The sequence below is a fragment of the Monodon monoceros genome, unplaced genomic scaffold, assembly GCF_005190385.1.
Source record: "Monodon monoceros isolate NGI ecotype Baffin Bay Population unplaced genomic scaffold, NGI_Narwhal_1 Super_Scaffold_16, whole genome shotgun sequence".
Lineage (NCBI taxonomy): Eukaryota > Metazoa > Chordata > Mammalia > Artiodactyla > Monodontidae > Monodon > Monodon monoceros.
In genome coordinates, this window is record NW_021703772.1 from 93,507,902 (window position 1) to 93,520,437 (window position 12,536).

At 37.7% G+C, this 12,536-nt stretch overlaps 1 protein-coding gene across 4 annotated transcripts in view; it reads right to left on the reverse strand.

The window, feature by feature from the left end:
- R3HDM1 (R3H domain containing 1) overlaps nucleotides 1–12,536 on the reverse strand; it is a 179,911-nt gene that overhangs the window by 112,327 nt on the left and 55,048 nt on the right. For all 4 annotated transcript variants that reach the window (XM_029224875.1, XM_029224878.1, XM_029224877.1 and 1 more), the window contains exon 2: nucleotides 1,020–1,228. The gene's annotated coding sequence lies outside the window, so the exon portion shown is untranslated. The remainder of the gene's footprint in view (nucleotides 1–1,019; nucleotides 1,229–12,536) is intronic.

The following is a 12,536-nucleotide window of genomic DNA, read 5'->3' on the forward strand; positions in this document are numbered from 1 at the left end:
TTCTGAAATTTCTGATTTGTTACATTAACCTGCAATTCCAAAAGGAAATAACTTAAAAAATAGACAGTTAACAGTCTATACAAAACACAGTTGTGAATCTTCACTAATAACTGTTCAGCGTTATGAATCAAGCATTGAAAACTCTCCTGACTCATGTGATTCAGGGCCAAACAACACATATGGGCTCTATAGATCAAATATATAAGATGCCAATATATTTCATATCTTTAGTGAGTTTAAGACAACAATGGGGACTTTACACTGAATATCAAATAGGAATGTATCAGATAAAGCTGTCATTTTAGGACATGTGAGAAATGTGAACCTGAACAGCAGAACTTGATGTAAACCACTTGGTTTTTTCTAGCCTTATTGAGATATAATTCATATGTAACAATGTGTAAGCCTAAGGAGTACAACGTGATGATTTGATACACTTATATACTGTGAAATGATTAACACAATCCATCACACCACATAATTAAATTTTTGTGTGTGTGGTGAGGACAAAGACAACTTATTTCAAAATGCATCCAAAAAATGTAGATGAATTGATGGAGAGGTAGAGGGATGGATATAGATGGACAGATGCAGGTTAAAGCAAGTAAGATAAAATGTTAATGATAGAATGCAGGGGTGGTTAAATGGCTGTTCACTGTAAAATTCTTTCAACTTCTCCGTATTCCTGAAAATTTCTTAATAAAATCTAGAGGGGGGTGAAAAAACCAGTAGAACTTGTCTTTCCTATATAGAAAATTCAAGAGTTCCTTTCCTGAAAGAATGTTTTGCAACTAAGTATCTAAGCAGATTTCAGAAATCCATAAATACATCTGAAAAGCTTAAAAAAAAAAAAAGTCTTCCTTAATTATATCCACACCAAAGTTAAGTGGTTCATTCTCAAAACACTAAGGTTACTAAGGCGGGAGGGGGTACTTAAAGTACTCTGGCTCCTTGCTTTTTGTATATAAGATTTTGAAAGAAAAAGTGAGATGTTTTTCTCAAGTGACAAGACAGGTTACCTGATGTGTTCTATGGATTTGGGATTGTGGTGTCCCACAAAAATAAAATAAAATAATCCAAGGTTCTTTCTCACAGTTGTCAGCCAGGATGTCAATTGTCTTGACCAATTTGGAATCTGGCAGGAGGAGTCCCATGTCCTTGTCACCACTGTAGATTCCTGGACTGAAATGGACTGTCTTGGATCAAATATATCATTCCTTTCAGTGGCCTAAAATTCAAACAAAAGAAAACATTATAACAAAACAGCCGAGGGAAATGAAACACTACACAGTAAATTGGAAATAAAAAATATTACTGCTGGTGACTTTATTATTTTCTTGTCCTAAACAAGAGCCAGAACACTTAATTACAACCAATTCTGACATGCATTGGTTTTGTGAGCCTGGGTAAACCATGAGGCCACCTAGAGAGTTTTGCAGTAAAAGCAGAAGGAAGAAGAAAGCAAGGGAATGTATTAAGAACCAAGTATGTGGTCTGTGCTGTAAGGGAGATATAATTTTCGTTTTAAAAGGTTTTCCCAAGATCAGAACCAGGAACACTTGCCTCCAAGAACTATGATTTTTAGAGTTTCTTCCAGAGCTACAACTCTATGGACTTAAGACAGTAATTCTGAAAAATAATCACATTCCAGGTTTTTAAAAGTCCAAAAGAACAAAAGCTATGATAAGCCATTTAACATTTTCAAAGAAACGCACATTGCCTATAAAGGGCGGTGTGACTATTTATAAAGACATCTGAAAGACTAAAGCCAAAATTCTCTCAGTGTCATCTGTTTTGAAAGTTAGTTTCACTTAAAATTTTTCTGGTGCAAGTGACTACATCACAGCAAAAAAACACTCTAAAAATCCTATATAGCTCTTCCATCTTCCTTTGACAATTTTGTTGTCAATAAACACAACAGCACAATTTTAAGGTGAAACAACTGAGCATAATGAGGTCCAAGTATCAAGAGATTAAATACTAATACTGCCGAGCATGCATCACAGAAGAATTCACATCTTATACTAACTCTTCAAAAAACAATTTTGAAATGGAATTATTTAGAACCCTGATACAGATACACATTAGTTTTCACATCTCAATGTCACTCTGTTTGACTACAGGATAACAGAAAAGGAGGTATCATAAACAAATGTCAAAACTGTTTTTAACTGACATTGTCATCTCAATATGACCAAGGTTCTGGGCCACTAAATCAAATGGCTAGGCTTAAAAAAAAAAAAAAAAAAATCCACCCAAAACATACTTAAATATAATTTTTGTCATTAAAAAATTTTTCTCTCATAAAATGGTAGACACAAGATGGCAGCACTCACTAAGCAGCCAAATTCTTTGTGTTCCTGCAGACTTTGGGATTTAATCATGAATCCTTTAAAATCGAAATTCTAAAGAAGCATGGTTGTAATCCATTTAAGAAATGAATAAGGCATCACTAAGGTAATAGCTGCAAGGGGTAATGAGGGAGAGGCACAATGTGAAAAGGTGAACGCATCAGAAGATCCTCTGAGGACCTGTGCAACCTTAGGGACCACCGAGTCCAATCATATAATTTACCATGCAAGTTATTAGCGCCCAGGAGTATAATAAAATGACTTGTAATCTGTAAGACCAATACTTGCTAATAAGCCACATCACTTGACCACAGATTTAATGAATGCTGCTGAACCAAATGGCCAGTTATTGCCTGGGAAGGAGACAACTGGTATAATAGAAAGATCAAATGCATTAGCCTTAGACCTGAGTTTAAATCCCAGCGCTGCCAGTTAACGACCTCGGTAAACTGCTTAATCTCTCTGAGTCACAATTTTCTAAACTGTAAAGTGGGGAAAAGATACTTAGCTGATAAACTGTTAGAAGAACTGAATGGTTTAAATGTAAAGCACTCGCCACAGCCTCTCTTACACAGTGGGCCCTCCAAAAATGTTAGCTTCCTTCCATGGCTAGAACATGGCTAGGGCAACAATTGGCTGAGGCTTAGTCCGCTGTGTCCTGGCTACACCCTGCACGATGGGAGACTGACAGCAGGCCCACCACAGGTGCGCAGGGGCTTTGCACACCTCAGGCCTCCTCGTGCATGTACCCTACAAAGCTCAGCAGAGGAGAAGGACGAGCGTTTGTGTGGACGCGCTAAGTTACGGGAGGAAGTGCAACAGCCTCAAGGGGCTCTCACTAGCGCCTTCTCATTTAACGTCCAAAATTCACATAAGCTTTGCATTCTTCTCATGAATATTAATGTCTTTGTCTTAAATACAAATGTTTTACTCTCTAAATCTTTAAGCAAAAGAGGTATTCCAGCTTTCTGGTCTTCGCCAAAACAAAATCCCTTTTATCTTGGCACAAAGCCTACACTTTTACAGTTACCTAAGGCTGTGTGGACGTGTAGGCATCAAGTACATAAAGGCACAGACACATCATATTACATCTCTGCCACGACACTTAGGAGTGAATTAAATGCATCCTAATGTAATAAATAGTTATACAGTAAGTCAAAGTGATTAAGGAACTTAAATGAATCTGGTAGGTTTCTACAATAGAAAGACAACTTAAGAGAAAAAAAAGTTGGCATTTATTAAGTGCATACATCTGAGTACCTACAGTTAGTGATATTTAAAAACTGAGTTTCTCAGACTCTGTTTCAACCTAAAAGAGATGGATATATGTGCTCAAAATTCATACTCAACTTTGAAAAAACATTCTTCCATTCGGTAACATGTTACTTATTAGGGACATACCAAAGATTTGATTACATACAACTTCTGTGCTACCAGGTAGCCAACAAAAGAGAAATGCCACATGTATGTATGTAGACATAATAAAATCTTCAGAACCTTAGGCACAAAAAGGTTGGCACCCCCTCAGCACCATAAGCAAAAGGGAATTAAAGGGAAAACTAAAGATTATAACCTAAAAAAAGTAAAACTATAAAAGTACAGGAAATATTTTATAATTACTGGGTGAAAGAGTCCTTCCCAAACATGATGTAAAAATCTAGAAGCTATCAACGAAAAATAGTAACAAAACTTGCAATGATGTTTTAATATATTTCTGTACAACAAAAATATAACAGATTAAAAGGCAAATGATGTAATAAAAAATATTCCCAACACAGAAGTGCCAAAATCTGTAAAGTAAACAAGGTCTTAAAATCAAAGAGAAAAGGAGAGAGAAATGGGAACTGCAATTTACAAAAGAAACACAAATAACTACCACCCAAACTACTCATAAATAGCTCACCATGTGCAGGTACTGTTCTAATACCTTTCATAATTAATTCATTTAAAGCTCACAATAATTCTAGAAAGTGGGTTCTATTAATATCCCTGTCTTACAGATTAGGAAACTAAAGCATGGAGAAGTTGATTTGTCCAAGTTCAAATAAGTCACATAGCTGGTAAGAGTGGGATATGAAGCAGGATATGAACTGGGGCAGACAGGTGCTCCACTGTAAGCTCTTACCCACAGTGCTGTATCATCATTCAGGTGTACCAAGAAGAGGAGCAATTTGGGCTCACATTTATTTCAAAAATACTTAGAACGTGTGGTAACGGTAACGTGTTCAAGACAGAAAGTACTAAACGTATCCTTTTCACATAGATAGGAGTTACGTACTACTGACTTCTTATCCATCGTCAGTCAGGCTAATCACTACTGAGTTATCAGAACTGTCAGGTAATCATCCACTTTCTCTTATTCTCTCTATCTCTTGTGATCTTAAGTATTAAACTATGTAAACTTGGCTGGCAATAAGGATTCAATTTGTGGCAAAGGAACAACATGAAGCCTAGGAGCTTACAAACGATAACTATGCATAGTTAAGTACCTTCCTCCAGGTAACAAAGCAGGGCAGAATTAGGATCAACATTTGGAAAGTATATGCAGTCTATGAATGAATAGTTTCTCCAGTGAAAATGTCAGATACAATTTTTGGCAATAAAAATGAAACACTGATACTGCTAATTCAAAGGATCACCTTATTCTGCCTATGGCCTAATATTTGGTTCTACAGCACAAAAGAATTGAAGAATTAGGCAATCAAAAATAATATTCTAATATTATTAGAAAAAATATTCTAATTTCACACAATGAAAACCAGTTTATTCTAGATAAAACATAAAAAAAATTATTTAAGGGAATTCCCTGGCAGTCCAGTGTTTAGGACTCTGCACTTCCAGTGCCAGGGGCCTGGGTTTGATCCCTGGTAAGGGAACTAAGATCCCACAAGCTGCATGGCACACACACACACAAAAAAAGTTAAATTTTTTGGGGGGAGGAAAGAAATGTGGCCCTACAGGTAAAAAAAAAAAAAGGAGTTCTCTTCACATGAATATTGGGGTGGGGGGAAGAGTCACATCATTGAAGTTACCTGAATAGAATTTGGCAAAGCACACAGCATTGTTCTTCCCTTATTCAAGGTCATTTCATTAGACCAACACAATGCTGTATTTCTTCCCTTAGAGAAAAAATGTAAGCAGGCAGGCACATTTATAAAATAAAACAAACGCACAAAACCAACACACAGTTTCTCCTAAGGTTATGAATTGACACAACGAATTGGCTAATGGCCTCTAGGGAGAAAGGCGGAAACCCCCCCCCCCACACTGTTTATGCTCTACTTAGAAATGGTGGAAATTCACATTCTCAGAGTCAATCACTTGTCAGTTACTTGAACAAGAATACAAGCAGCAACATTTCAAAATGCTAAATGTCTATGTGATTTATAAACAGTTGCTGTCATCCAATAAAAGTTTACTGAGTAACCTCAGAAAGTAGTACAGCTGCAATAAGTATTAGCTATACTATTTAAAATGACCAAGAGAGAAAAGAACTACCTTGACCTGAAAGAGTTTGTTAAACCCAAATGAGGAGGTTAATAATGACACTTATCAACAAATACATAAAATAATTTTAAGAGGATATTTAAAAAGAGAAGAAAAGGCTTGCTAAGTTTAAAGACCGGGAGGGAATAATTTATTAGTGGAGTCCTACCATATTACGAGACAAATTACTTTTATGTAAAAAGTTATATGGCGATGTAAGGTGTTACACAGATTCATTGCATTCTGAGTAGAAAAATAGAGAAGGAAAAAGAAGCCCATTTAACGGAAATAGAGCGTATGAACTGAGGTTGAGGACAAAAAAATGTGATGATAGCTAGAGTTGGCAGGGCGTGGTGAAACACTCTCAAACACTGAGTTCACATTAGTAAACAATTTGTGATAACGAAGTTTAAATTCCTCCTATTCTGTGCCCAACAGATCCACTTCTGGATCTACACAGTGAAGAGACTCATACACGTAAATGAGCAGACATACAAAAATATTCACTGAATTGTTTTATTTTAAAGGATGGGAAAGACCAAATGTCTACCAATACGGAAACTGATTAAAATAAAAAGCTTAACAACTATGGTATACCCATATTGCACGACACGCTAAAACAATTAAAATGAATGAACTAAAGCTGTATCAATACAAGTCCCCAAAAGAATGTTAGTGAAAAAGCAGAATGATCTCTATAATACAGTGCAACTTAGGTAAAAATTTTAAAATCATGAATGGGAAGGATACACACCTATTTCATGTTAGTAATTCTCTCTGGAGAAAGAATGGGTTTCTGGTGAGATAGTAAAGGGGTTTTAATCATGTCTTTATTATTTTATTTCTTAAAGAAAAAATCTGTAGCAAACACAACAAAAGGTTAACATTTGCTAATTCTGAATAATAGGTACTGAATGTTTGTTATAATTAAGTACTGAATTTTTTTTTTTTGGTCTTGACATTTTTTTCATTAAAAATGCTGTAACAACAGGAGAATAACATCAAAGGGTGGATGTATTTGAAGTTGAGAAGTTTGGTATTGATCTCATAAGGGACAGAAAGCCTGAATAATAGAGGAGCATATTTTAAGAGAAGCCATGGAGAATTATTTTAGCTACAATATAGATGGACTGTGTTCTAGCAGGTAAAATGTTATGAGAATTGTGATGGAAAGTGACTACAGAGTTTAGACAAAGAATTAAGAGGTGAAGGCTGAAAAGGGAAAAGGAGATTTCATTCATTCATTCTCATCATTTGGTTGGTTGCTCTAAGTGCTGAGGATATAACTGAGCCACACAGGCAGGATCCCCAGTACTCATGGTGTTTACATTCTACTGCAGAAACAAAATAAACAAGACAATTACTGATTGTGATATGTGTGTTAAAACCAATAATATTAACAACAAACTCTTAAATAGCTACTTATTATTGATGAAGCACTATTCCCAATGCTTTAACTGTATTATTGATATTTCATTTAATCCTTATAACTACCCTTCAGATAGGTGCTCTTACTGTCTTCATTTTACAAGTGAGGAAGCTGAGGCAGAGAAAAATCAAGCAGCTTGCCCAAGGTTGTATGACTATTAAGTGGCAGAGTTAGGATTTGAATTCAGGTAGTCTGGCTCCAGAGCCCCTGCTATTAGCCACTACCTATATATACTGCCTCTAGAAATGAAGAGGTTGATATAACAGAAAGTAATTAACTGGGGGAAGCCAACTGGATACAGGGGTGGTCAGGGGAAAGTTTAGGGATGCGACAGAATAGTTATGACAGGATACAATAAAGGTGTAGGTGTGCTTGCTACCCACTAACAGGAAACACAGGAGGGGAAAAAGAGGATTTGGTGCAGAACAATAATTTCAGTTTTGTATACAGTAAATTTAAGGTACCTTCAGGACATTCAGGTGGAGAAATCTAACCGGGAGTTGGATGATCAGGTGCTAAGGACAGAAGGCAGGGCTGATGCTATTTACTGGGTAGAATCGCTGTATAGATGGAAGCTCTGAATTATCAACCTAGATGAAGTTGCTGAGAAACCACTGAGTAAGAAAATTAGCGGCCTTGGGATAGAATCCCTGGGGAACACCAAACCTTTAGGAGATAAGCAGATAGGTGGAGGAACAAAAGGAGTCTACTGGATTTGGTAACAAGGTTAGCAGGAGATGCAAAGTTACGGGAAGGCTGTCACGATAGAAAGCGTGTAGCAAAGAGAAAAGGCCACTAGAGAAAGGATGGAGAGAGGCTGGAGGCTTAAAAGGCAAAAAGGGTGAGACTGAGAAGGAAAATCTGAAGTGGAAAGAAATGAAGAATTGGGGTCACAAGCACAAATGAAGAGATATGCCTTACAAGTATGCACTGTCCTCAGAAACTGAAGGGAATGTGACAGGAAACTGAGGGAATTCATATCTAATATAAACACTTTCTCTATTTTACCTAGAACATTAATTTGCTAAAAGTGAGGAAGCTGGGACAGCCGTGGAGTTTTGGAGGAATGATGGGTGAGGATAAATATTGGAGTGAGTCCATAGGGGGGCCTCATTATGGCTGACTCCAATATCCAGAACTGTTTAGGCACACAGTCCTTCCAGGGGGGAGTCTGTAGATGACAAGACTGGAGGTTTCTGAGATTCTTTAACTGAAGTCAGTGCAATGGAAGTAACTGAAACGAGACAGCTCAGGTCCTACTTGGCTACTGGACAGGCTAATGTCCTTTCACAGCCATTTCCAGATCTGATGTTATATCACCGTATATACAGCGCTTAAGAAGCCCAATCAAAACGTAAAAAGTTGGATGTCAGGTATGCTAGAGCCCTAAAAGAAGACTTTCTATATTTTTATGTAGTGGGGTTCTAGTCTGAGCTGAAGCGGAAGCTAAAGGAAGTGTTTCCATTAGAGAACCAAAGCAGGGGAGAGGGGGGAAACAGACAGCTCGTGGTGCGCAAGCAATCGAGGCAAGTACATTAGATTCTAGCGAATATGGCACCCTGAAGACTAATCATATTAGGGAGCTCTAGGAGACAGAACTTTTGGCAGGGACATGAGCCCATTTATGGCAAGCACTAGCAAAAGCGGCAGCGAGCCATGGGCCAGAGAAGTACAAAATTGAAAGAGCATGGAAGGGCTGTTCAGGAGCTAACGAGATACCTTGGAGAATTCTGGGACAACTTGGTGAGATTCGGAAGGTGTTTAGATATTGGCAGATGAAGGAAAGAGATAATGCAATAAAGTCTGGGCCATTAATGTAACTCTGTACCTGAAGGCTTTATAAGTTACCTCCTAACAGAGTGCTAGTGAGGGGGAAATGTATTTTGCCTTAACTCTAAACCTATCATGGACCATATCGGGAGCTCCCTACCTATATGTTAAATGCAGGACTGAAATAAATCAGGCTGTGATAAGACCTCTTGGCACATAATAAGATTCCCTTTAAAGACCACGTGGAAGAAAAAAGACTGGTCTTACCATCTGATTGTGCTTTGGGAAATAAAGAACATTCAAAGGTTTAGACTTCTGGAAACTGAGCACAGATAATTAGGATGTGAGAGGAGAAATTAAGATAATGGGCATGTATGAAGACAGAATATAGATTTTTGTTCCATATTGAGTTTGAATTGATTATAATTCATTCTTTACATAGTATATTATCTACTTAGAGATGCTTTTAAGCTATGGGACCAGCTAAAGGGAGCTATTTAAAGGGAGACACATCTATTTTTTTTTTAAGTTATTTAAAAAATTTTTTTTTTAATTTTTGGCTGTGTTGGGTCCTCGTTGCCACGCGCAGGCTCTCTCCAGCTATGGCGGGGGCTACTCTTTGTTGCGGTGCGCAGGGCCCCCAATGCCGTGGCTTCTCCTGTTGCGGAGCATGGGCTCCAGGCGCGTGGGCTTCAGTAGTTGTGGCTCATGGGCTTAGCCGCTCCTCAGCATGCAGGATCCTCCCAGGCCAGGGCTCGAACCCGCGTTCCCTTCATTGGCAGGCGGACTCCCAACCACTGTGCCACCAGGGAAGCTCAAAACATCTGTTTATTCAGCCTTGACTTCAGAGTTATCTCTTATAATAACGAGAACCAGAAAAGTAAATTATTTCCCTAATAAACAATACCAAAGACACTACCAACAGTTAGAAAATAGAATATTGTGTAGTAAAGCATTTGGTTGGCCTTTGTCCCCGGTTCCTGGGAGGTAGTTTCTAAATTTTTGGAATTTTGGGTAATTCCCTGGTGGTCCAGTGGTTAGGACTCAGTGCTTTCACTGCCTTGGCCTGGGTTCAACCCCAGGTCAGGGAACTAAGATCTCAAAAGCCATATGGCAACAGCCAAAAAATAAGTAAATTTAAATTCTTGGAATTTTTGGAGTGAAGGGAATACTGATGGTGGGTCCTGATATTTTACGCTAATGAGGTAACTTATGGTGGGGCCCCTACATAATTTATGCTAATGAGAAGACTCAGGATGGGGATTGGCCACACCTGAGAGACTAACCATGTGATTAGAAAGTTGGGGCTCTGAGCCAACATGATATCAGCATGACCTCTGGGAAGGGAAGGGGGGAGATTGAGAGATTGAGTTCAACTGACTGGCCAATGATTCAATCAACCATGCCTAAGTAATGAAACACTAATAAAAACTTTGAATGCTGAAGCTTGGGTGAGCTTCCCAAACTGCAATATCCTGTCACATATCTCTGTACTGGGAGGGTAATACATCCTACCTCCACGGAGAGAGGAAAAGGGAAGCTTTGCATTTGGGATCCTCCCAGACTTTGCCCTATGTATCCCTCCTTTTGGCTGGTTCTGATTTGTATTCTTTACAATAAAACTGTAATCGTTAAGTACAGCACTTTCCTGAGTTCTGTAAGTCATTCTAGTGAATTTTTCAAACCTGAAGGGGTAACGGGAACCTTCGAATTTGTAGCCAGTTGGTCAGAAGTGAGGGTAGACTTATGGAGGACCGTGCCCTTAACCTGTGAAGCTTGGCCTAACCCTGGGTTACTTAGTGTCACAAGCCATTGCAGTTATCAACCTTTTGCATAGTCCAGTCTCATTCATTACGTTCTTGCCAATGTATTTTGTGCTAGGTTATGATAATTTTGTGCTACAGATATGATAATGTCTGTAGTTTACAGTTCCTGAATGAAAGTGAATATCATGAGCATAATCCTAGTTTATTCAGCTATTCCTAATACCATCAATGAGAAGGCATATCTTTATACAGACTGTGGCAAGTCCCAGGCCACCCTATCAGAAGCGTTCTGTCTTTATGGTATTTTAGCTAGACTCTGATGTGGTGTTCCCTTTACTCCTTCAGAACTCTATTTCACTTGATTTTTTTTTTTTCCTCTGTACTACAAATGTAACTAAATGAATTTATCTCTACGTACTTTTTATCCATGACTAGCATTTCATTCTTATCACAGGATCACAATGGAAATTCTTTGCGGGCCTTAAAAGTATTAAGCTCTGTCATCAAAGAGTCTTTGCAAAATTCATGCTGGGCTCCTGGCACATTTATCTAATCCACCCGAAGGTTCTTTGATGGCTTAATGTATTTCATCAACATGTGAAACTTCATTTTCTCTAGCATTTGAATCACTAGGTCTAACATGACCCACTTCCTCCTTATGACAAAAATGTTTCCATTATAGGATTTTAATTTAGGTTACAATTGGCAGACATTCTGTTTTATAACTACTAATGTGCCACTCTTCACTTCTTGAACTGCCAACTACATTCTTTCTAACAAAGGATCACAACCCTCTTTCAAGAAAGCACCTAGGGATTTTGTTCAGGGGAAAAAGGCTCAAAAATGTTTTATTTCTTTTCGGTCAAAGAGCATTTCATAGTCAGTAAAAATAGCTTAAAAACAGCTTGAGGTAGAACAGGTGTTGTCTTTCAGTGGCCATGATCTACCTTCATACTCTATAAAAGGATGTGTACAACAAAGTGCAAACACTATTATAGCTTGAAGATGCTGCTGCTAGGCATGCGTGAACACCGCTGAGAACCTCCCGGTCTCTAGAAATTCACACTATCCACTATACTTGTACAGTGAGCAGATATAATTTCTCTTTAAGGTACCTAAGGTTCTGTCCAATTTAATTGGTTCAACTTCCTATGGCTGTGCACAAAATGAATAGATCCAGTGTAATACGTTTCACATTGAATTTTTTAATGGCTTGCTTTCATTATTCCTTAAGCTATGTCCACTACATCATACTGTTTTGGCAGTTATTAATATTTAATAAGTTTCTTTTGCTTTCTTTACAATTGTGTCACTGGAATTCAATGGGGGCATTCAGTCTACAATTTTTGTTGTCATTCATTTTCTACCTGTTAAAAGAAGCTGTGGTTTAGCTAGCACTTTCAAAGTACTGAGATAATAAAACATTCTGCTCTCTCTCTCTGGTGATCCTATATTATAGCCTGCCATCAGATGTGCTTGGTAATCAGCATTGCATATGTTCAAACTCCTTGAAAAAAACAAAACAAAACAAATGGTGTATGATTTTTGTGTAAGTGCCTGTTGTTGAAAAAGGAAATCATATACTCTTCTAACTATTTGAAAATAAAGGAAAAGAGAGATGTCAAATCAGCATAGATTAAATAATGATTTATAGATACCATAAAGCAGTAATTCTTTTTTTTTTAACATCTTTATTGGAGTATAATTACTTTACAATGATGTGTTAGTTTCAAA